Source organism: Chroicocephalus ridibundus, chromosome 1 (genome assembly GCF_963924245.1).
Source record: "Chroicocephalus ridibundus chromosome 1, bChrRid1.1, whole genome shotgun sequence".
NCBI lineage: Eukaryota > Metazoa > Chordata > Aves > Charadriiformes > Laridae > Chroicocephalus > Chroicocephalus ridibundus.
Window position 1 is genome coordinate 202,580,261 of NC_086284.1, and position 24,448 is coordinate 202,604,708.

Here is a 24,448-nt window from a genome sequence, read left to right on the forward strand (position 1 = left end):
TTCCAGGGATGGAGCACCTACCACACCTCTGGGAAACCTATGCCAGTGTCTCACCACACTCACTGTAAAAAATTTCTTCCTTCTATCTAGTCTAAATCTACAATTTTTTAGTTTAAAGCCATTACTCCTTGTCCTATCACAACAGACCCTGCCAAAAAATCTGTCTCCATCTTTCTTATAAGCCCCCTTTAAGTACTGAAAGGCTTCAATAAGGTCTCCACAGAGCCTTCTCTTCTCCAGGCTGAACAACCCCAACTCTCTCAGCCTGTCCTAACAGGAGAGGTGCTCCAGCCCTCTGATCATTTTCGTGGCCCTCCTCTGGACCCACTCCAACAGGTCCATGTCTTTCCTGTGTTGAAGGCTCCAGAGCTGGATGCAGTACTCCAGGTGGGGTCTCAGCAGAGCGGAACAGAATCGCCTCCCTTGACCTCCTGTCCACACTTCTTTTGATGCAGCCCAGGATATGTCTGGCTTTCTGGGCTGCGAGCACACGTTGTCGATTCATGTCCGGCTTTTCATCCACCAGCAATCCCAACTCCTTCTCGCCAGGGCTGCTCTCAATCCCTAATTCCCCAGCCTGTATTGATACTGCAGGTTGCCTTGATCCAGGTGTGGGACTCTGCACTTAGCCGTGTTGAACTTCATGAGATTCACATGGGCCCACTTCTTGAGCCTGTCCAGCTCCCTCTGGGTGGCATCCCATCCCTCAGGCGTGTCAAACACACCACTCAGCTTGGTGTTGTCTGCAAAATGGACAGAAATGGTGGACTGATGCATACTCATGGTTCATTACAGTCATTGACATAGGAATGAACATGCTCATGTGTGCAAGACTTAGTCTTTCTTTATATTTAGGAGATTTTAATGAAATCTAAGTAATAACATTTCACACATAATCAGAGGGATGGAGAACCCACCCTATGAGGAAAGACGGAAGAAGTTAGGTTTTCTTTCTTCTCTTCTTTGAGAAGGGAAAGCTCAAGGGGGACCTCATCACTCATCACAGTATCACAGTACTTAAAGGGCGGCTATGAAGAGGAAGGTAACTAAATCTTCTCTTTCTTCACAAAGAGACACATGAAGAAAATGAGGGGCAATGGGTACAAGTTTCTCTGGGAAGGGTTTCATCTCAATACAATAAAGAAATTTTTTACAGTGAGAAAAATCAATCACTAGAACAACTTCCCAGGGACATGGTACAGTGTGCATCAATGGTGGTTTTCAAGATGTGTTTGGACAGGGTGCTAAATAATCTCACCTAGGCTTCCTTTCCCATGAAAGGCTGGACCTGATGATGTTTCGAGGTCCCTTACAACCTGGTCTGTTCTGTGACTCTACTATTCTAGAAATCAAGAAGAACACGCCTGCTTTTCTTGCTCTCCTTCCTCAGTTTTTATTGGCCACAGGTGTCTTGTATTTGTTCATTTCTTATCTTCCATGACACAGTATGGAAGGGATAAAAAGGCCTTTTCTAATGACAGCAAATATCATCACCTACATACTTAATCAAATAGTAGGGGGTAACACATGAGCATTTGGTTTGCAAAATGGAGCTCATGGTATCCATAAGGGGTAAAAAAACATTCTTCAAGGAGTGCTGTGGTCAACAAGAATTCATGGTTGTCATAACAGGAATCCTTATTTTTAGTTTGGTTTGCTAGATTCTTTCAATTTCTATAATGCCATTAACAATGTCTTATTAAAAATATAAATTACACTTATTCCTTTTAATCTCACCATTTAATGTGGATTTTGCTTTTTGTTTGCAATATACTCTCAATGAAAACTTCTTGCATTTTCATGTTTCTAGATTCCAGGAAGGTTCAGAGCTATGACAGAGCACACAAAATGGGCCAAAAGAAATTATCTGGGCTACAGAAAAACTTCTGGAGTGGATTTTGACCTTTTGTTGACTGTTGTGTATAGATGAATTCCTTCTTTAATGGAAAGGGCAGCAGATAATGTGGATTAATTTATAATCTTAATTAAGACTAAATCTTAGGCTCATGTCACAAACTGAGTTACTACTGTCAGGAGTTTACAGGTTTCACTGGCTAAAGATACCAGTAAATACCTTCAGAGGTCATTTCAACCCATTACAATCTGATGGGCAGATGATACCATACCTACCAGAAAGAGCTATTGCTGTTCACTGACTGAGATACATGATTTAGCAATACTAATCACAATAATATGTTTTTATTATTTATACTTTAACATAGAGGTCAGCTGTTACCTCTCAATATTACATCAACTTGTCTTTCGCCAAAAGCCTTTAATTCCAGCCTGAAAAAAGGAAAGAACAGATCACCTCAAAGTTTTCAAAGTGTTGTTTTTTTTTTTTAACATGAATCCTGAATAAGTCATTTTAGCTTTAGTAAGAAATCCCAATATACTATCCATCAACAGTAAAGTTGGCATCTAGCAAGAACTAAGTGAAGTTAGAGATATTTAATATCTTTTAAAGATTTGCAGTTGTTTTATATTGAGTAATTCAGAATAGATTGTACTTCAGAATAGATTGTCAGAAGATTGAGTTTTTTCTGTAACTGTAAGGGAAATACTTGAAGCATAATTTGGGTATTTTTGCAGGAGAGAGGTAGTGCTTTCAGTCACTGGCCTATCTCAAAGATATATATTGATCCAAATAATTAACAACTGCTAGACAGGACAATACCTTCACTCCTGGATAGGTCTTCTAGTGTGGTGATATCTAATCACTAACAACATCCTGAGATATGGAAAAAATTTTTAGTGAATATGAAAAAAACTGCAACTTATGTCTCCCTCCCCTACCATACCTCTACTGTTTGACAGTAGAAATAGCTAAGTGATTTGTTTTACTTACTCAATATTATTAGCATTTATCAGATTGCTTTTTGTGAAGTTATTCTTTTTCATTTGAAGAATTTTAGCAACTCATTCCAAATATTCTGCTTTATACATGAGGTAGAAACTCTAGATTTAAAGTTCCATTTCACCAGGCTTGACTAGGAGAGGCTTCTAAAATAGTTGGGATTATATATTTACTGAAAGTGATGCTCTTTTTCCAATTGTTAGAGAAGTAGCCCAGACAACAAACTGATTCCTTATGCCAAATTTTCTCATGGCTAAAATTTGGTGGGAGGACTCCCAGCAACAAGAATTGTTTGACTTCTCTTTGCAGATTTCTTTGTACATATATTTGGATCTGTTTGTGGTTTTTCTCCATCAACCTAAGTCTGCTTTACTGCTTTTTTGTCAGCTGTTAAGTTGAGCTGTTTAATACAAGCCATTTCTTTTGTGGTGCTACAAAAGTGACTTGTCAGATTATCAAGTCTTGTAAAGGTTTGTAGCAGATCAAAAAGGAGAGTCATCTTTAGATCAGCAAAAATGTGATCCAACAGATGACAATACATAAATAGTAACTTTCATAAGCTATATTCTGCTCTCAAGTCTGTACAGAACTTGAGGCCTGATTGTCAGTCTATTTAGACCAAAGACTATATATACAATCTTTTTCATTCTTCATTCTGAATGATCTGTATTTTCTCATTGCTTTTTACTCCTGAAAATAACAGTCATGCTGATTAATTACCTGGCAGAACCCAGGCTTACCTAGCATATCCTAGCTTCTGAGATATATCCTGCTCAGTGTAAATGTTGGTCTTTTAATGGCAATAACAGTATGTGGGGCTGTCTGGAATTTTATTAGATTGCCATTAACAACAATATATCACTTTCCAGCTCTGCCGAGTGTTTTAAAGAAGCAAAATAATCAAATTGTATGCTTCAAATTTGCTTTAAAAGTGGACATCATTGGATAGTATGAGCTCAATTATTGCAAAGTTTTGCCTGCATGAGTTAAAAGATTGTGGTGCACACATTTTTATTGCTAATTGTCTAAGCCCTTTAAAAATAATTTACCAGAAGATATTTAAACAGCATCTGTTTTCTTTTGGGATTTACTTTCATACTGGAGATATTTCTAGCATCCTTTTTCAGTTTTTATTGTGTGGGTTATAATATCCATGGATTGCTATGGATACAAACAGTTGGATCAGTCTATTAACCTCCAAAATAATTAAGAAGCCCTGTAAGGGTCAAATCAGGAGGGAGGTTGGGAGGGGGGGAAGAGGAGAAAAATGAAACATATACAGAACAGCTGCTAGTATTTCCCTCTACACAATATTTAACTAGGTCAAAAAAGAAGTTAAAACTATTTGCCTATTTAAATAGATCTTCCAAAGTTGGGAAGCTAGGAAACTTGTTCTTTCATTGAACAGTTGCAGATAGAGATATTGTCACTTGATTGTCCGTCCGGCAGCCAAAACAGGACATGAAAGTCTTTGATGACTGTATATCAAAGTATAAGTATGCAGTCTGAAACCAAACAAATCTCATTTCTGTTTCAGGAGATATAGATATATATATAGTTTCAGGAGATGTAAATATACATATATATATTCATTTATCTGGGAGTGGACAAATCATCATATGTAGAGCTCTTCTAATCCCTGATACTCACAACACTTTTTCCACTTGACTTAATACGCAAATTCTCCAGAAGTTCATGTTTTGGTTTATACACAGTAATGCATTATATCTGAATAACACACAAATGATCAAATGTTTATCCAGCTTTAACCAAACAATATTAACTTCCTCTGTTCAAAATAGCTTAAATTATTATAATTTTATTATTGATTTTATTCTATTACCTACATAGACTCCTTTAACACAAAGTTATCTATATACAAATAACTGTAGGTAGCTGTTTGTGAATACAATTTCTTACACCTCAAGCTTTCCTTGAGACTGGAAGTGGGACACTGAGATAAGAGTGTTCTGTTATATACTTGTAGTCATGGCACTACAAAGTAATCAGTATAAATATAGAAATACCAGGTCTCTTGTAGATTATGTTCTGTGTATTCTGTAAGGTATTATTTACCTGGAAAACATGATAGAAAAGGGACATGGGGTGATGTATAGGTTACTGCTGAAAACTGAGATTTTATTTTCTTCTTTGTTCTGCTATGGTCTGAGAAACCCATAGCAATTTATTGTTGTTTAGACAATTATTCTACCACCTGATGACTCCTCCCAACTCGGGAAGGGGAATTGGGGAAAACAAGGAAAGAGGAGAGTTGATATATAAATAGATTTAATAGAATAAGACTAAATAATTAACAATAATAGTAAAGAACCAGTATTGATCCTGATACTAACATAAAATACATGAGGATTATACTTGCCAATTCTATCAGTAGGAAGCCATGCACTCCCAGCCATGGATAACAAATGTCGGACACTGCGAGTGCTACAGCTTCAGGAGGAAAGGAAGGCCTCAGGTGTCTGGCTCTGGGGCAAGAAGTTCTCTGCACCACTGCCATCAGAGAGAGATACGAGGCAGCAAACTTTCTAATTCATATCGAATGTGACATTTATGGTATAAAATAATCCTGTTGGCCAGCCTGGGTCAAGTGCACAGGCCTCACTCCTCCTGCCTGCACCTGGTAAGGCTCGAAATCACTGAGACTTTGAATCCCACATAGCCTAGCTGGCTATAAAGTAAATATTTTCATAAATTCAGACACTAGAGTCTTCTAAAAGTGCAGTTCCCAGCACTTTGGTTTCTACTGCAGAAAGCATTAATATTCTGTAGGACAACTGGAGCCACATGATCCAAGGCATCTTCATCAGACAAAGTTCTTCAGCCTAATTCCTGGAGGCGAGTAGTTTTTTGGCATAAGGGTCACCTATGAAACCACCAAAAATAGTATACACCTTCATATCGTTATATTCCTGAGGGTGAAGGTCCCTGTATTATTAAAAAAATCCAAAGAAACAGTTTTTAATAGCCACAGAATAAAATAAACTGGATAATCAGGACAAGAACGGTTGGTAGGAACACTAGATATATTAACGGACTTTGTAAGTTTTGTTTGAGAATCGTTGATTTTCTAGAAAAAGAGAAGTTCCTTGTGACTGGTGCGTGCTCAGGACAATAGCAGCCAATGAACTGGAGATACGAACTTGTTACAGACTTACAGACAGTACTGTGAATCTAGAATATTTAGACTCTTATTAAGACCAGATTGTCTCTAGGTATAAAAGCATGAAGGTCCATAAACAGCCATTAAAATGGAAGAAGCTGACAGTGGGAAAGTCAATGGTATATGCCGTGTAGCATATTAGAAAGAAGCGGAGAAAAGCCTTAGAGAAAGCTGAAAGAACATGAATGTGAGTATCAGTATTAAATCAGCAAAGGAAGAAATCAGAGATAAATTGACCAAGAACAGAAACAGTAAGAGTAAGAAAAAGGTTTGCAACAGTCAACAAAACTGAAGGAAATACCCTACACCCTGAAAGACAGCAAAACCAGAATGGAGCTTTGCATCCAGCTATTAAACTCATGAGTACAAATAAAGCAAGAAAAGGCTGTTATGGAGTCCAGCATGGGACTCCTTAAGTGAATGAGAGCAGTCCTTATGTGGAGTAACAGAACATTCTGCATGCTCCAGGGGTTGGCATGTCCATGACATAAAAACCACACAGAACCACAGGAGGACTAGAAAGAAAGGAAGCAGAAAGGTAGAAGAGACGGAAGGAACTGAAGAGAGGGAAGGAATTGAAGAAGGGAAGAAAAAGGAAGAGGATGGAAGGAAGGGAAGGAGGGAGGGAGGAAGGAAAAAAATGAGAAGCAGGAAAGGAGGAAAGGCTGAAAAGTAGGAAAAAGAGGAAAAGGAAGAATAAGAAGAAATTTGTAAGATTCCTTAGGATCTCATGTCTCTGCAAGGATTATCTTTAGGAATATTTCTAGGTTCAGAGTGTTTCACTGGGCATTGAGCTGCAGTCTACAATACCCAACACAAATGTCAACTTGTAATTATTTAAAAAAATAATAAAGAACCTCAAGAGACTTAGACCCATTGGTGAATGGTAATACTAAATAAACAGTTAAAGAAACATGTATCATGACAGAAATATGAAGAATTGCAAAAGAAAAGACCAAGGACAAAAATTACAAAATTATACTTTCACTTTTTACAAATCCAGAGTAAACATCTTCCATCTAGACACATATAATCAAGCAATGAGTATAGTAAGTAATTTTGCCCTTTTTCAGCAAATTATCATGTTCAAGGTTACTCCATCTGCAACAGCTGTAAGTCTACAAAAATTTTCTTTACATGTTATGAAATTCTATGAATAGCAATAGTTGGCATTAAATAGCAGTTCAAGCCTAGGAAATTTCTACTTTCATAGCATTGTGAATTGTACAGTTAGATACTTTGTTTCTGAATTTTGTTAATATTTTTAAGTGAAGATCTTATCTTGAAATCCACCTTATCTTGAAGCAGATAATACAATCACCTCTTATCCCAACCTGAATAAAGCAGCATCATTGCATCAGAAAAAAATATTAGAGCAATAATGTGAGATTTAATTGAATATTTTCAGACTTGAGTAAGAGTTCATATTGATTTTTTTTAAATACTAGTATGTTAGTTCTTCATGTAATCTCCTTCACTTCATCCTTAGATTCTTCTAAACATATTACATTCTGCATCTTGGAGGATGGTCTAGTCTGAAATGATGACTGTTAAAATTAACTCTGTCAGTTTAATAGGCTTTCTACAAAATTTTCTTAAACCATGATCACATTTTTCAGACCCTAATTCTGCAAGCAGAACGTGTGTTTTCTTGCAGCTCTGGGCTTGCTCTTACTGTGTCATAAGACACCAACTTCATGTTCTGGTATTCTGCATTAAATGAGATTTGTAATACCTACTGGAAATTTTTTTATAATAAAAAATAAACTAAATTAAATAAATAATGCATTCCTATTCTATGCTTGTCATGCTTAGTTTATTTAAATCGTGAAATTTAAACTAATTTTCTGATTTTTCATATTCATCTGTCAGCTCACCCATCTATTCTTGCACCTTTCACTGCTATATCCGAGCATCTAGCGTAAATTGCAGAGAAAATTCATGTAAACCTGTTCTAAGTTGTGTCTAATTTTACCTGATTTAAATTCCTGAATCCTTAAGCTTACATTTTTTAGTGGGGCTATAAACTGCTCTCTGGGATTTTCACTTTCACCATAATTTTGTACAGTGACATCATGCAGGCAGTTACATATTTAGAGAAGAATATACAGTTCTATTTGAAAAGACACATTTACCTTCTTGGACTTGTTTCTCTTAATTTTTTCATATAGTGAATAATCTACTGCTTAAAATGGTAAGAAATTTTACAGGTTTAAGAGATTACTGAAGAATATTTAGCAAATATGTGCAAAATAGACAACATAGCTGCTGAGAGAATGCAGATTATTTTTTTTCCTATTGAAATTGAGTCTTGCCACTCAGTCTTTTGTACCTAAAACTTCTTGCTAGAGTTGAAATTATTAGTTATTAAATATTTTCCAAAAAATATATCTGTCAAACATACAAGTGACAAACCTGGGATTGATGAAGTATGAAGACAGGGGATAATCAACTGTCAAATTACCTCTGTTCCCCTTTTTCCCTTTGTTTGTAATTTTGTACCTCAACTGCCAGTGACTTATTAGCTATAAGTTATTGGCCTCTTTCCTTTTCACATCTCTCTTTGTAAGACATTGCTAATCTAGCCACTGATTGTACAAAAAAAATGACCTAACTCTACAGAGAGCACTATTCAACAGAGCCCAAGAAAAACAAAAGAAGAAAAAGTGAAAAAACAGTACATAAATCCCACAAGGAAGCTGGTAAGAGGAGATCACTGCCTGAATGGTTCACGTAGAGCCAGATCAGGGCTAGGTCTAAGTTAAAAAGCTGAAACAGCCCAACATTTGTACTGACACAACACCAGTTAACAATCACATCATTAGTGTTAATCAGAAGCTGTGCTTTGTCATTATTGTTATTACAAGTACACACCTGGAAGCTAGAGGAGAGTAATGGACTATAACAAAATGAAACTCAACCCTGGGCTGTTATTTAGGTTCAATACCTGAGGAAAGCTGGCAAGAGTTAGTAATACAGCGAGGGTTTTCCAGAAAAATTGCTTTCCTTTTTCTCCTCCTTACTGCACGCTAGGCTGTGACAACCTATAATTATGGATCCCTATGGCAGGCCAGCATTCACTGTCAGTGGAGGAAGACACGAATGTCTCTACCTACTTGCTTTGAGAGGAGGATAAGTAATTGTTTACAGCTTCACACACAGCTCCATAACTCACACATGTACTGACAGAGGTCTTGTTCCTCATTACCATCCCCTCCACGTGTATGTTCTTCCAGTAACAGTCTGATCCTTAAGTAACAGCTAAAGAAGTAATTTAGCAATCAGTCATATTGCAAATGTAATTTTGGGAAATGATGCGTTTCAAGACATTTTTGAATGATACTTTTTTTAATTTGTGAAACAGAATTAGACTCTGAGTTACTACTGACACGGTGAATCCTTTCCTATTACTCCTTCCTGCTATATAGGCTTTTAATATTGTTTTGTATGGACCACTCGGGACTAAATTCTAAAATTTATGGATGCCATATTTATAGCAAACGTCAGTGGACAAGCATCAGGAAACATCAGTTTTATAGGGGAATTAAATGAGGTTGTTACAGCAAAATTTATTGTTTAATCCGTGAAAGCTCCATAGACTTCAAAGGTTAGATCACCAAGTAGTAAAGATAGAACATCACAATCATAATCTCAATAAGCAGTATAACATGGTTATAAAATAAAAATGGACAGAAATGACAGAAATATACAGGTATGCCTAATATAATTTCCAGTTCTATTAACATTGTCTATGAATCTGGAATGTGATTACTGAATTATAGGCTGTCAGATGCGTATTTTAAGGTTTCCTTCCTTCCTTCCTCCCTTTCCCTTCCATTTCCAGAGACCTAATTTGAAAACACACCCTTAATCTAGGTTATCATTGCAAAACAGGAGAGGTGGATCCTGTAGACCGTGGAAACAAGAGCCACTCCGGACAAATACGCAGAAAATACAGCCTCACAGCTTCCTGGCAAAAAACTATTGTTCTACCAAATAGCCTGCGTATTCTTTTCTGTTCACCATAAGACTAGAGCTCTCTAACAGCATGCAAATAGATGTAAAACAGTGACCAAGCCACAGGGTCAATTAGTAGCAAGGAAACACAATGTAACCTTAAATACTGGCATATAAATTCATGTCCTGGATTTTTAAAAACAGCCACCTGATGAGCCAGCAAACTCCAGTGCTGTATAATGTTGACTACTTCATTAATAATATACAGTGTGTTAAGTAGCTAAATCATAAATAAAGATAATGGCATCCCCCGGGGACACGCCAGCACTCCAGTTGCCTGTAGTTGCATTTGCATTATATTGTTGATTCACCCTGAAGACACTTTAAAGCCACAGTCTCCAGCCACAAGTATTGCGTAGATGTTTGAGCATCCAAGGGAGCACGGCTGTACCCTAGATGACATAGCAAGGCTTCCCATCTTGAGGGCACCATGGTCTTAAAGGCATCCATAAGGATACCTCACACTCAGTGTGGACAGTGCATGCTCCTGGCCACCACCATCTCAAGTACCTCAAACTTGCCTCCATGCCTGCCAAGCAGTGTGCCTGCTGCAAGGTCACTGCACCAGGATGTGTGGCCAGCATGCCCAAGTGATGCCTATCAACCTAGAAACTCCATGATGAGTGCAGAATGGACCGTGACTACAAAACACCTGCCTGAACAGCCAGGGATCTCCTGCTGGAGGTACCTCATGGCCCACTGAGGACAGCCTTCACACTCTTTTCCATGTAGAAATGGTGGGTTGCAAGAAAGGAATCCAGAGGTAAGATCTGTATGAGAAGACTTCTCCAAGGTGCCAATGTAGAGTCAACACCTGGCCATGTTGCAGCACCTGCCAACAGCACACTTTAGAAAGTATTTTAATGCAGATATTCTGCTAATAGTAAACTGAAAATAATAAACAGAGTTTCATACCACAAATGAATTTAAATGAAGATATACTCACACAACATAATATCATCATATCATGGAAAGTAGAAAAAGATTAATTTTGGCCAATTACCCATTATACAACTACTGTGGCTTTAATGTGTCCATGCTACGTTTCAGCCCCTCTACTTTTGTATTTGCCAAAATTTTTAGGTAACTGTATCAGTCCACGTTTTCTGATTAACCAATTACTTCCGTCAGTCTGTATTCAGATATGACAGCAACAGGCATGTTGGTGACACACAGAGGACCTGAGCTGCCAGAGGCTGACTACTCCCTCTCAGTGATGCACCCCAAAGCTGCCCACTACTGAAGTACATCAAGCCTAGGAGACAGTCTCCCAGAATTACAACTTTTGTTGTGTTCCTCTCAAAATATTCATGAATCATAGAGATATGATATATTCAAATATTTCTTGTGGAGGTATTCAACACACACCGCCTTCACATTCCAAAAAACATCAAGATTTATATTGTGTCTCAGACTGCATATTATTGAACCTGCTTTTTGTGTTGAATAAATATCGATGTTTACATCGGCAGAATTGGGTATCTTTCTAGTACAGATAGAAGACTGAAATTATTCACAACCTCCTGCATTCTGCAAAATGCATGAAGGCTATGATGAAAAATAACTTAATACAATAAAATAACAGGTCTCTAAATTCCAAGGAGTATTAGTGATCTCAGTATTACGAACATAAAACATTTAAGTCATTGCTAGGACTGTATCTTTTATCTACAATGAAAAACTGTACTTTCTGTTGTATTGCCATCATAATTGTCACCCCTATAAGCTATGAGATAATATGGCAACTAATTAGAAAAGCACTAGTTTTAATAAAATGTCTTATATAGATACTGTCTGAAAAGGTTACAAGGTTTATCTGGTGTTAGTCAAGTTCCGTTGAAGTAGTTTAAATGCTATTAATGGGTAGCAATTTAGAAACACAATTTAATTTTTAACTAATATGAAAAACAACTGTTTGCCTCATTCACTTTCGCTCAGGACTGCACAGGAGGAAAAAAATTCTCTGCTATCAGCCCAGGAACTGCTGCAGGAGCAAGTACATCCTGAGGCCATGGGCAATGGCTGAGGAACAGTGGAGAAGCTTTCATTTCTATATTTCTTTACCTGTGTTCATTCATAGCACCCACCAATGCTCTGTATCCCCTTATCAGCACTGAGCGCTCCACCATGAGCTGCTGGGAAAAGAAAAAAAAGAGAATTCTCACAAATCAGCACACCATAAATGTGCTTATTTAGGACTTCTAGATTTATCCCAGCATGTTAGCTGCTGATGGATGATGCTTTTAGTCTGTTCAGAGATTCTGAGGTAGATGCTGTTTGTGGTTAGAAAACCTGTAAAAATTGACTTGTTTTGCCCTTATGCATTTGCTGTTATGAAATATCAAAAGGCAATCTGTCATACACCATAGTAACAATTAGTTGTGTGAAAAATTACCTATTTATAGAAAAATATAGAAAAGCAGTTTTATAATGAAAAAGGAAAATCTTTGTAATTTTATCTTAAATTTTGTATGTTTATAAAGAAAAATGTAAAAAAACCTCTTAAAAATTATATAAAATATTTGTATCATATACTGATAATTTGTGTGATCTTGAGTTTAAACCATCAAGTTAAATATATCCAGGGGCAAAAATTCAACATTGTTGTTCAACTTCAGCCTTTGTCTCCTCAATGCAAAAGTAAGGAGACATTTAATCATTACCTCCGAGGGACAAATAAGCTTCACATCTGTCATCATAATAAAAATCAGACAAATTTATTCTAATATAATCATGTCTTTTCATGCTGGTCTCCAACTGACACTAGAGATAAGCTTAGAAGGAAAAGATGGATGGGTAGAGGAGAACAGAAATGGAGAAAAATCAAATTACAGAAAACCTAAGGAAGGAAATGACCTAAAAATGCCAGAAACAGAGAGGGGTAGAATAGAACCCTCAAGAGTATCCACAGATCTGGTTGAAAATTGCATCACAACTATTTATATGCACACAAACGAACAAGCAAACCCTTCTGATTTTAAACCGATATCCTATACCAAAAGCATTCATTGTTTTAATGTCCTAGACATTAAAGGGTTTTGTTAAAATGGAAAATACAAAGCACTTCTACATATTATTGGAAATTGCTTTGCTAAATCCTCCAAGCTATGTCAAGATATATTTTGATTTCCTTCTGTTCATTAACACAACTTAGTTTTTTTTCTAGAAATAAAATTTGCTATTCACATATTTTATAATAGGATTTTATTGAGACATATTTTATCGTGCCCAGCATTTTATTTTAGCAAAACATGGGCGAGAAGCACTGTAGAACCAATACTGGGAGAGAGAGAGACAGCAGACTGTTGCTCTTTCCTGGCTTGTGACACAGATTGTGACTCATGATGCAAATGTTGCTGATGAAAAAGGCTTGCTAGTTTGCTTAAATGAACTGTCTTAGTTTGCTGCTTTAAATTATTTAAAACTACTGTTTGCCCCAGGAGGTAAATACAAATCTCACCAGGAAATTTCTCCTTCCCCTGCCCTCTTCCTCCTGAGTTGCTATCCTTGCAGGACATTTCTTGAAACAAAAGGGAAATAGATTCTTTAATTGAATAAATTGATTACTTATATTTCATTAGTTGGTGATCTTTGCAACTCGCCTGCGTAGGATGAAGGAGTTTTTCATGCAACAATGTAGGGGAAAAATTCATGTCTAAAAATGGCTTATTGGAACTCACTAATTCAAAAGCAGACTGAAATTTAAGAAATCAAATTGAAGTTTAGCTTGGCTGTAAAACTGCAGTCTCTGGGTCAGATTCACTCATACATGCTTTACCTTCAGGATGCTCCAGGTTCACAGACGGGCCAGCACGTAGCCACACTTTCTCCATGAACATTGCGCTGTGCAGAGGGCACTCCCAGCCTTGGTAGACCCACTTCCCACTTAGTTCACTGCTTAGGGATAAGCATGTTATGCCAAAAGCACAGGCAGAATGTTCCACTGTCCCAGATGCTGTAGCTTTCAAGCTGTTGTAAATAGAGCCAAAGCAAGCACAGGTCTGCTCTCAGAAACATGGAGCCATCCTGAAATTAAGGATCCCTAATCTGACACTGTCTACCCCAAATCTGAATTTATTTTTAGAGTCACAGCTTATAAGAACAGTGAAAAAGAGAATCCATGACCAGGTAGGCCTGAGAAGGAAACCCACATGAACTCTCAGACCCTAGACAAAGAAACATTGGCCCAAAAGCGTGAATTACCTCTTAACATCCATGTCTGTACTGGTAGAAGAAGGTACCTGGTGAAACACAAGTCAGAAGGTATAGCATAGAGGGGACAGCTTTTTTATCTAACTTAGTCCTGCTTGCAAATCATTCCTTTTAAAGAGTGAGCGACCATGTGAGGTGCCCACTCTGGAAAGGGCAGAGCTTGCCCCTTCATGAGGACACATCTTACTTAGGACACCCTTTACTTCCCCCCTTACATGCTCTGTGTTATTTTAATAGTTAAATATACGAGGTTTTTTACGGTTAAAACTTTTGAGCTCAAAAGTACCTCCTTTGGATTGAATTTAGGCAGATCCCTTTCTAAGTGTTCGCAGGTGTGAGGTTATCTCTCACAAGAAATTGACACCTGCAGTGCAGTTTTAGTCTGTTTTTAGGGAAATGACTACCCCTTTTTCTCAAAATAGTTATCCCAGAAAGAAGTTACTCATATGAGGAGAGAACTCCAAACCAGTAAAAGCTGGTCAGAAGCTGCTGGATTTTCTTCTCAAGAGAAAGACCCTCTGACCCAAGGCAACTCCATGAAGATATCTTTTATAGCAGAAAGACAAAATCTCTTTAACAATTGAACACAGTTAAATCAATAGATAGTTCATGAAATAAGAAGATTAAAATACCCAATCCTGTCTTTTCTCAAGATTATATCCAAGAACAGTTACAGGAGAACATATGTATTTTCTGTTCCTCTCTGCTCTCCATTTCAGCAGTATTATGTTTCTTAGCTACATACAAGCATTAGTTAGAAACACTGCTTTCTTTTTACAATTGTTTTGAAGTCTGGCATACTATGTATCTGTACTGACTGGTGTACTTGATCAATTATTTTCTATCACATCATTGAAATATGATTGTTTCATATAAGCAGCACTTAAGGCAAGAGAGTAAAAAAGGAATTGTTCATTGAGTTTAGATGTAAGCTCATCTCTTAGCTACACAAATAACAATCTAACTTCAACAACCAAAAATATTGCAGCTACCAGCAATAAGTGATGCTGTTTTGTGTGCCTTCATCTCTGAATGTGTAGACTTCAGGCCAGTTATTCTGCCGTGGAGCAGAGTGGGGACGAGGAAGGAATCTATAATGTTCACGGACAGCCTAGGGGCTGGCGTACATAGAAGGTCCTCAAAAGCTACTGAATCTACTTCAGTCTTCTAAAATGGAAACACAAAATTGCACCACATTATGAAAACCTAATCATTGTCCAAGCAAAGTTTTAAATCGGCAGAGAAATTCTTGTCTAGTCCAACACAAGTGACCACTTCTGTTTCCCACCTTCTTGACATCACAGTCTCCCTTCTGTCTGGATACTTCTCTGTTTGCACCTCATTCATTTCCCTAAGTTGCTAACTGCCTTTTATAGAGAGAACTGTTTCTGGACATCTGATCTGATTTCAGACAGAAAGGGAACAGAACCCAGTAGGAGTTGCTATTGAAAAACAAGATCCACGTGAGAAGACAGAGCACCAAAGCTGGCCAAACAAAACAAAACATTTGGATACAGCATGGTGAATGACAGCAGCAATACATTCAGTTGTGCCAGTTGCTGAAAGGTCTGTGCGTTAACTACAGTGATACGAGCTGGAGGATCGCATCTGGCACTGTTGCTGGGAGTACTCTCATCCAGCGTATATTGTAATGGACATTTGTAATGTTTAATTATATTGACAAGGCATGCACAGAAGGAACAAATACACAAGCAGACACATAGCACTGAAATGGAAAATCTAGTAATTAAAGCGAAAAACATTATTTTGAAATAGCTCATGGACAGAGTAGGATCAAGTTGCTGCAAGCTTCAGAAACATCAGCTAAGAGACAGAAATCACAGCTGGAAAGGTGAGATGTAGAAAGAAAACATATTTGTTATTCTGTTTCATGCTAGACAGTGTTTGTTCAGGATTAATCATTCAGTCATATTTGGTCTGAATATTCAAAACATAATCCGTTCTCCATTTTGAACCTCCAGACTGGCAGTCTCATGGTATGAAAATTAACCTATCATATCAAAGGCCATCTGAGGTGAGCTATTTATTTCCCCTGATAATTCCAATAGGGTTTTGTTTGTTTTGCCATATTTTGTTTTCCTCAAATAAATGCTGGAAAGGGCAGCCTGTCTATAAAAGTGTCTGTGAGACTGGGACATTATGGGGGAGTGATAGGGAAGGAGATGACTTAGATGAGTCTGCAGAAGGAATGAAAGATGCTCAGTGAACTGTGACTGCCCTGGAGTCATCTACTTGATCACTTGCCCACATATCAGTTGTTACAGCTGATGCACTTAAAAAGTTCATTCTCCTTCTAGAGATAGATTGTGCAAAAGGCTGTGTGCTAAGTTGTCCAAAGTAACAAATGCCAGCTCACAATCTCAATGCTGGTTCAGCCTGTTATATAAAATTTTCTATCAGATTGGCAAAAGACTGAGATGAGAAAAACATATACATACAAAATGGATTGCTCAGATTGAAAGAATTGCAATAAGCCAACTTGTAGGCTCCTTGTCAGAACACCATACAGCACTGGAAGAAGCTGAAATACCTCTGGAAGAGATGCTTACAGTAATATTTCAAAAAAGTTTGATTTATTGTTCATGACAGTGGAATGTCACTCTTTAGGTAGTGTTGGTTGGAGAGTCTCCAAAGGGGTGTTGATGTGGCGATTTCATTTCAACTTTTTCCAGACCACCACTTCCTATGATTTTAGGGTTTGGCATATCTGTATTTGAGCTTTGCTCTCCATATCCTATTAGGCATCCTCAGTGGACTAAGCTGGAAAAACAAAATATTTTATGAGATTTAACTAATTTCCATACAACACCACCTGTTAGAACTTGGTTTCCATTATTACTACTTCCTTCTTTAATTGTTTTCTTTCTTTTCCTTATTTTCTCTCTTTTCTATCTTTCTAATCCTGTGTTCTGGCTAGCAAAGTTCTGGTTCAGCTTGCCAAGGAAACTCTGCTTTTTGCACCATTATCAAGAACTACATTGTCTTAAGCACTCTGATCCTGCCACACGTTTACGTTTAACAGATCTCAGAGTAGCTGATGAGGCTGTCCACAAGGCCCTCAATGATATGATTATGAAACAAATCCCAATGGCTGGTCCCAGTTTTCAATAGAAATGACAAATCCAGGAGGAACAGCCAAATCATCAAGCTTTCTGCCACGGTATCACATTCAATACCATCTGATTCCTTGAGGCTCTCAGATTCATAGGCTCACTGCATTGGCAGAATGCCTGTGTTTCCTACTTGGACAGCTTCCTAGTGCCTCTCTCCTATTCTTCACAGGCTGCCCAGCTGGTAAACAGCCATAATGCCCTTTTCCTCAGGCTGGTTGGCTCTGGATTTTCCAGCTGCCTTGACTTCCTGGACACTTACCTTTCTGGGTTACTGAGCTTCCAGAGAGACCACCTGTTTGGAGACCCAGCATCCCAGCTGTCCTCCTCACAAGCCAGACTAGAAATTGAAAGGTACCAGAGGAGACAGGACAATCATTTAGCTGGTGGCCCCAGCTAATAGGAAGATAGGTGACTGCCCCATGAACAAGAAGTCAAGGTCCGTAAAAAATTTTCAATGGTTTTCATTCCTTGCTCACTATTACATTTGGTTTGTATACATGAATTTTCTGAGGAGACTGATATTCTATTTACTAACCAGGTAACAGTGCATTTGTACTCACATCATCCACAGAGATAGCCTTATATAGAAAAGAGAAAACGCAAATATGTCATCCACTCATGGAAATTAAAAACACGTTAGAAAGGAACTTGGTTGAGAGTGCACAGCAATGCGATGCATTGGGGCACTCCTTTCCTTTTATAGGCTGAAGTCTGCACTATTCATAATTTTTTACTTAAATTTACATATTTACATAGTTTTTATCACCCTTCTTCCCCAGTTCCTTGGCTTAATCCATTTCTCTAGGTATTCTGCATCTCCGCATGTTTTAACTCTTCATCAAATTTAAGTGCCATCTTTGCCTTCCTGCCCCATTTCATTAGTCCCTTCTCCCATCTTCTAGGCAGTCCTGGTCTTCACAGGGTCCAGCACTAACCTCATTAAGCCAGCTGCTTTCTGTCTCTGAGCACCTGATTCCAACCCAGACTCTTCCGCCAGTTGTATTTCCATTCATTTTAACCTTTTCTAGCTTTCAGTTCTTCAGCTTGACAAGGCACAGAACACTTCAAGACATAAGAAAATCCTACAACTGTCTTTCTCTAACCAATCATTCCCCATATTCCTTTGGTCTTCTGACTCAAGAAGTAGCCCTTAAAGCCTCAGTGTGCTGCGTTCTGCTACCCGTTCCTGAAACCAATGGCAAGTATTTGCAAACGATTCTGACAGCACATCAGAGGAGCCATTTGCAGACCTGGAGGTTTTAGATGGTGCAAGACTACAGTAAATTTTCTGCTATAAACACTCAAACCTACAGCATTCTGAACTAAGCTTGGCCTGCACTACAGATCTCAAGGAAACCTTCAAAACAGTCTACTTAGAGTCATGATAGATGTTGTCTGAAACGATTGCCTGTCAGTTGCATTTCTTAAAAATCTGTCCTGCATATCGGTGTATGGTTATTAGGATGGAAGGCAGCATAAAGGAACCAGAAAGATAAGACAGAATATAAACCAGTTTTAATGTTTACAAAGCTAAATCTTTTTCTCAGTTGAAAAAAATGAAGTAAGCTACAGCAAAAGGATCCTTACAGCAAACAAAAAAAACCATATTCTGTATCCAATATTTCTTGCAGAAGCAGTTAAAGTCTGACGCTGAAGAAATGGCATTTTTTCCCATCCAATTTCTATGCAATTAAGGTTCCTGTCACACTTCCTAGGAGAAAGCACCAATATATTCACATGGTTAACCACTCTGTTTTTTGTAGCGAGAATGACAGAAGGTTGTATTAGGTATATGAAGGTGAATTTACACTTACTGGGATTGTATCTAATTTTCTCATATGCTACTTGTAGTAGTATCTGCATTCAAATCGTCTACTTAGAAGTGCTGAATTAATTAAAATGTAACTACAAGAAAAAGCAACCTCCAAAACCTCCTTGGTACTTGTGCAAAATTACGACATTTGAATTCAATTTGTTTGCAAGTATCAGTAGTCAGGTGGCTTATGGTTCCACTGTTGTTCGTTCAAATACTTGTCACATACACTGGAGCTGTCTACCTGATTTCAAAACATTTCCTCCAGAGTTCACAAATACTATGTATGTGACAGTGCAATTTGCAAATAAATTTATTTGTGTGTGTGTGTGTGTTTATATTTATATATATATTAATTTCTTAGAAGCATCTCCTTGTGTCTCTTGACTGATAATGTTTTTGAAAAACTACATACAACCACATAAAAAATATGGTACAGCTTATTTTATCTGAACATTTCACTTTCACAGTGTCACAAACACAAACTAATCTCCCAATGGATAAAAGATATTTCCGAACTGTGAGATGTTTGAAGACATTGCTGCAGTGCTGTGTATAGGCCTATATAATTTGTTTTCTCATAAAGGTCAAATGCTCCCCACTACATATACTTGTTTAAAGCTGGATACATTTTATTTTATACATACATTTGGGAACCTAATGGAAACACAGACCTGGAGGTACAACATAGGCATCGAAACTGGTAGAAGTATTTTTAGCTCTTGTTTTCAGGATGACTTACTGTTAAAGCTGAAGCATTTGATGGACTTGTGTTGATTTGAACAAAAGATTTCTGGATCCAAGGCAGACTCTTTTGTTGTTTCCAGTGAGGAACAGAGATGGAAAGAGAGATATTAAAAGCTTGGCCTATTCGATACAGTTCCATTTCATGAAAATGGCATCGAAGATTGGGGTTTTGTTGTGATACAGAACACAAACAGATATTTAAATCCTGAGAACAGTGGAATAAAAAACAGCTTGCATAATCACTTTCTTTTCTTTAGGAGACTGCTTTTTTTTTTTTGCCTTCACATCCTTTCATTTTTTCTTGTTATTTGTTAATCACACAGGAAACTACTAAATGAGCTGCTAATTCATATATACTACAGACAACATATTTACGCAAACAGTTAATTTCAAAATTTAAATCAAAGTGCATAAAGTAATGGTAAAAATGCATTGTCATCGTGGTTTGAGACAGCCTTGATCATTTCAAATTGTAATTAATTCTAATGAAGAACATCTGGCTTGATCAAATAATTTGAAATGGACTCAGGGGGTATCATTATTTAGAACTGGAGCTTAGTGCTAAAAATGACAGAATTATGAAACAGGTCATCCAATTGACTCTGCACATGGGGTGGTCATTTGAGAAAATTTCCAAGTACAAAAATAAGTTCAGTACAAAAGTTGAACAATATCTAAAGTTTGTAGTCTAAACCCAACTGAACATATACATTCATTCTCAGTTTATCAGCTATACCATAAGCTTTCTCAAAATGACCACTGTTGCACTTGAGTTTAGTTTTTAAAAATATTGTACACACAAAACAGACAATGAAAGCCCACATGTTGAAAGCAGACTTTAGATTTGTGTTCACCTGATCCATCATTTCCAAATGTACTATTAATTCATCACCCTTGAGAAAGAAAAATATCTTAATGAATGTTTTCTTGTAATTTCCAAATCTAAATATTTTTGCTGAAGTTTTGTGCTGGGTTTTTAGATCACAGGTTTTTTAGACCTCAGGACAAAAATGATATTGTAAACGCTGTCAATTCTAATGAAGATTATAGATTGAAATGTTTACTTTCTTTATCTGCATATACCTTGCCTTTTATTTCCATAGGCACATAGTAAAAATAACCTGAATATTGCAAATATTGAGGTTAGCTAATGGAAAGTCTTATCTGAGACAACAGACAATATTTAAATATTATCAGGTTGTGTGTTATGATAATGAAATGAAGCCAGAAGACAAACAGAGGTATAGTTCCACTTACCTCCCTCTATCTCTGTGCCAAATTAGGGAGTGTAGTAAAAGATGATCACTTCATGATCGCTAAGGATAGCCAAAAGCAGCAATCCAACATTATTACTGCTGAACTTCTCCCTAGAAGTTATTACATAACATAATCTGCAAGTTCCTAAACTTCAAACTCAAATGTTGTGGCACAAGGTGAGCAGAATAAGGCAGTGCAGAAGTGAAGAGACTGGCAAGAGTTGGGTTACTGACAGAAGTCTTTTTCAGTAAGGGTCGTCTTTTGTTAAAAAAGATCCTGCCTTACAGACATCATATCCCTTCCTGAACAGAACCCTACCAACTGTGCATCGTGCAATTTCACTATTGGCTTACTTTTCCTCACCAGACCTTTTTCACACTCAAACCTTTATCCTTCCTAAAGCTTTAGTGGCAGCAGATTTCCAAAGTATTTTCATATGTAATCTTTGTTTTTAACACAGCATATGAAGTTCTCTCAGTGACACATTATTAGTGTACAAAACAGGGGAAAAAGCGGGGGAATTTATAAGAGACTAAAGAGACACAGTGCAGATGTCTGGTTTGGCATGTGAGAACCAGCTAGTTTGGGAGATCTGAAGAGGATTCTGTCATCCAGAAGTTTGATGTCCTTAATTCTTACCTGCTGTCATAGTCCTGGAGGAGTCGATAACAGGACAACCTGAAATCAGAGGTGTCAGTGGCAACCATCAGTGATTAACTCTTCAAGAGTAATGTCAGTAATAAACTAAGGAGGAATACAGGTACTATTACTCTGGCACTAGGCAAGGACACCACATGACGTGGACTTGAAGTTGTATGCTCTCTGTATCAGCATGCCATTCTCACAAAATGGTAGGTGTCTTATGACTGTCTTTTGCTCCTCAGTGTGGGTTTTAGTTTCCTTCTGATACTTTTTTTTTAACGAATAGAAAAAAATAACGACTTTCAAACTGTCATTAACATTCAGTGGCTACATCTGTAAACAAGCGCAAAAGTCAAAGGAAAAGCAAGGCACATCACATTCTCAGATTTTAAAGCTGTTATTATGCAACAGGAAAAAAGTTATTATAATACCAACCCTTTGCCAGACATTGGAAAGCATAAATTTTTAGCTTCGAGAAACTATGCTGATGGCATTTTTCCCCTTCTGCCCTACCTTATACATAGCAGTTTTGAAATAAAGACAATTCTTTGTGTCGTGCACCTGGGAATAGCCGTCTTTCAGTGGAATCACTCACCTTTCACTGACATCACCCAAGTGAAGGAAGCATGAAGGAGGCAAGGCTTTTGCCAGTCTTTTTCAGCAAAGGACAGTTTCAGCTTGGGCAAACATTTTGTAGGTCTCTCATTACCGACATTAGAAGCTTCTTCTGCAAGCTCTTTATTCTAATATAGTAATTCAGGGGTAATTACAAAACACAGAACATCGTCTTAAAAGAGATATCTACTAGTCAAGATACGAATAAAAAAACCTTAAATCCCAAGACCAAGAGCAAAACAGGAATAAATTATTTCTAGCTTCTGTCGAAGCCACATTTCCTGTGATCCAAATCTGTCCCAGGGCAACTTTGCTTCAAAACCATAATGAGTAAGTGCCCTGAGGCAGGCAGGAGCACAACGGGGCAGGGAGCAGAGCAGAGCTGTGTCACGGACGCAGTGGTACTACAGCAGGACCTAACCCTAATGATGCTGCGTTCATTTTCAATTCCAGTGCTGTTATGATATCAGTGTATTGCCCATCACTACTTTAAATCTGTCAATAGTGGGTTTTTACTTCTTCTTAGCAAGACTTTCTGATTTCACAGCTCCCTGTTTCATTTATCACTTTTTTCAACAACACATCTTATGACTTGGATCACAATTTTTAATTCTTTTTTTCTATAAACCTATTCTACTTACAGGCATTGATTGTGAAATTCTTGGTGATATCAGTAGCCAAAGGGAAGTTGACAGAAAGAAGTTAGTTGGACAATAAAAGTCAATGAAACTTTTATTGCTGGGAAGACAGGCAGCAGCGTAGATTTGAATAATTTTAATAAAGATCTATTGGAATGCTTTACATAAAAGTGTATATACCTCATGGATATTTAGGGATTTTAGCTACTCTTTGTCCCCTCCAACTGTATTGCTTATGCATATGTCCTCATCATCATATGACAAGCACAAATTCAGCCTTAATCTCACCTGTATACATATTTATTTTAGATCTGGTTCAGCCGTATCTGTGAATAGATCCCAGACCAGATGAAAATTTGTATATTGTAGCAGTGCTCTTCAGTTCACACACCTGCTTTCTACTGGGACTGAGTAGAACAATAGGAGCCATTCTCTCCCCTCGGGAATTCTCAGTTGATGACTTGTTACTGAATTACAATATTTTAACAACAGATTGTGATACAAAGTGGATGCCTGGAAATTTGTTCCTGTAACATCCTTTTTTTTTCCATTTTGTTTTTCTATTTCCTTTTATTTTACATCTTAGATATCTTTTGCTTGTAGTTTCAATGAAGCCATAGTTTCAGCTCATTTTATTGTCCCCTCCACACAAACGCCCCCATTTTCTTGGAATAGCTATCACAATGTTCTTGTTATGAATAGGATTTTTAAAGCCACCTTTTAAGTATATATGTAGAGTGCCTAGTGCATACCCTTATTCCATTAAACTGCATACCATGTATTTTTTTCCATTGTAAATCAATATGTTAAAGAAGCTACTATATTTTCTCCTGTTTTCATTGTAAAGCTAAATTGAGAATTAATGTTCCAAATCAACACAGACTGATTAAAATAATCCTTAAGTGGACATTAACAATAATAATAATGATAATGATAATAATAATAATATAATAATAAATGATGTCGGAAAACAATACAATAGCTACTAGATTTGGACCTGAGAGCATCCCCCATATCATCATCTATGTACTTGTATTAATCAGGAAATTTTCATACAAAATGCTAACTACCTTACAGAAGGAATGTTGACAGTAAAGGTTTCTCAGATCCAGGAAAGTATTGATCAAAACCAGAATAAGAACAAGAGCTCTGTACTCGTTTTCTGCATAGCCAATATTTCAATGATTACAGTGTTCATCTGGGACACGTTCAAGTCCTTGCTCCATCAGCTCTGGTATCAGACATTTGCTGGCCATGAGCGTGTTTATAAACTATGATCAGTCTCTTTCTTATGTTTTGCTCAGACTATGGATCCAGACTATGATCCAACTAGGA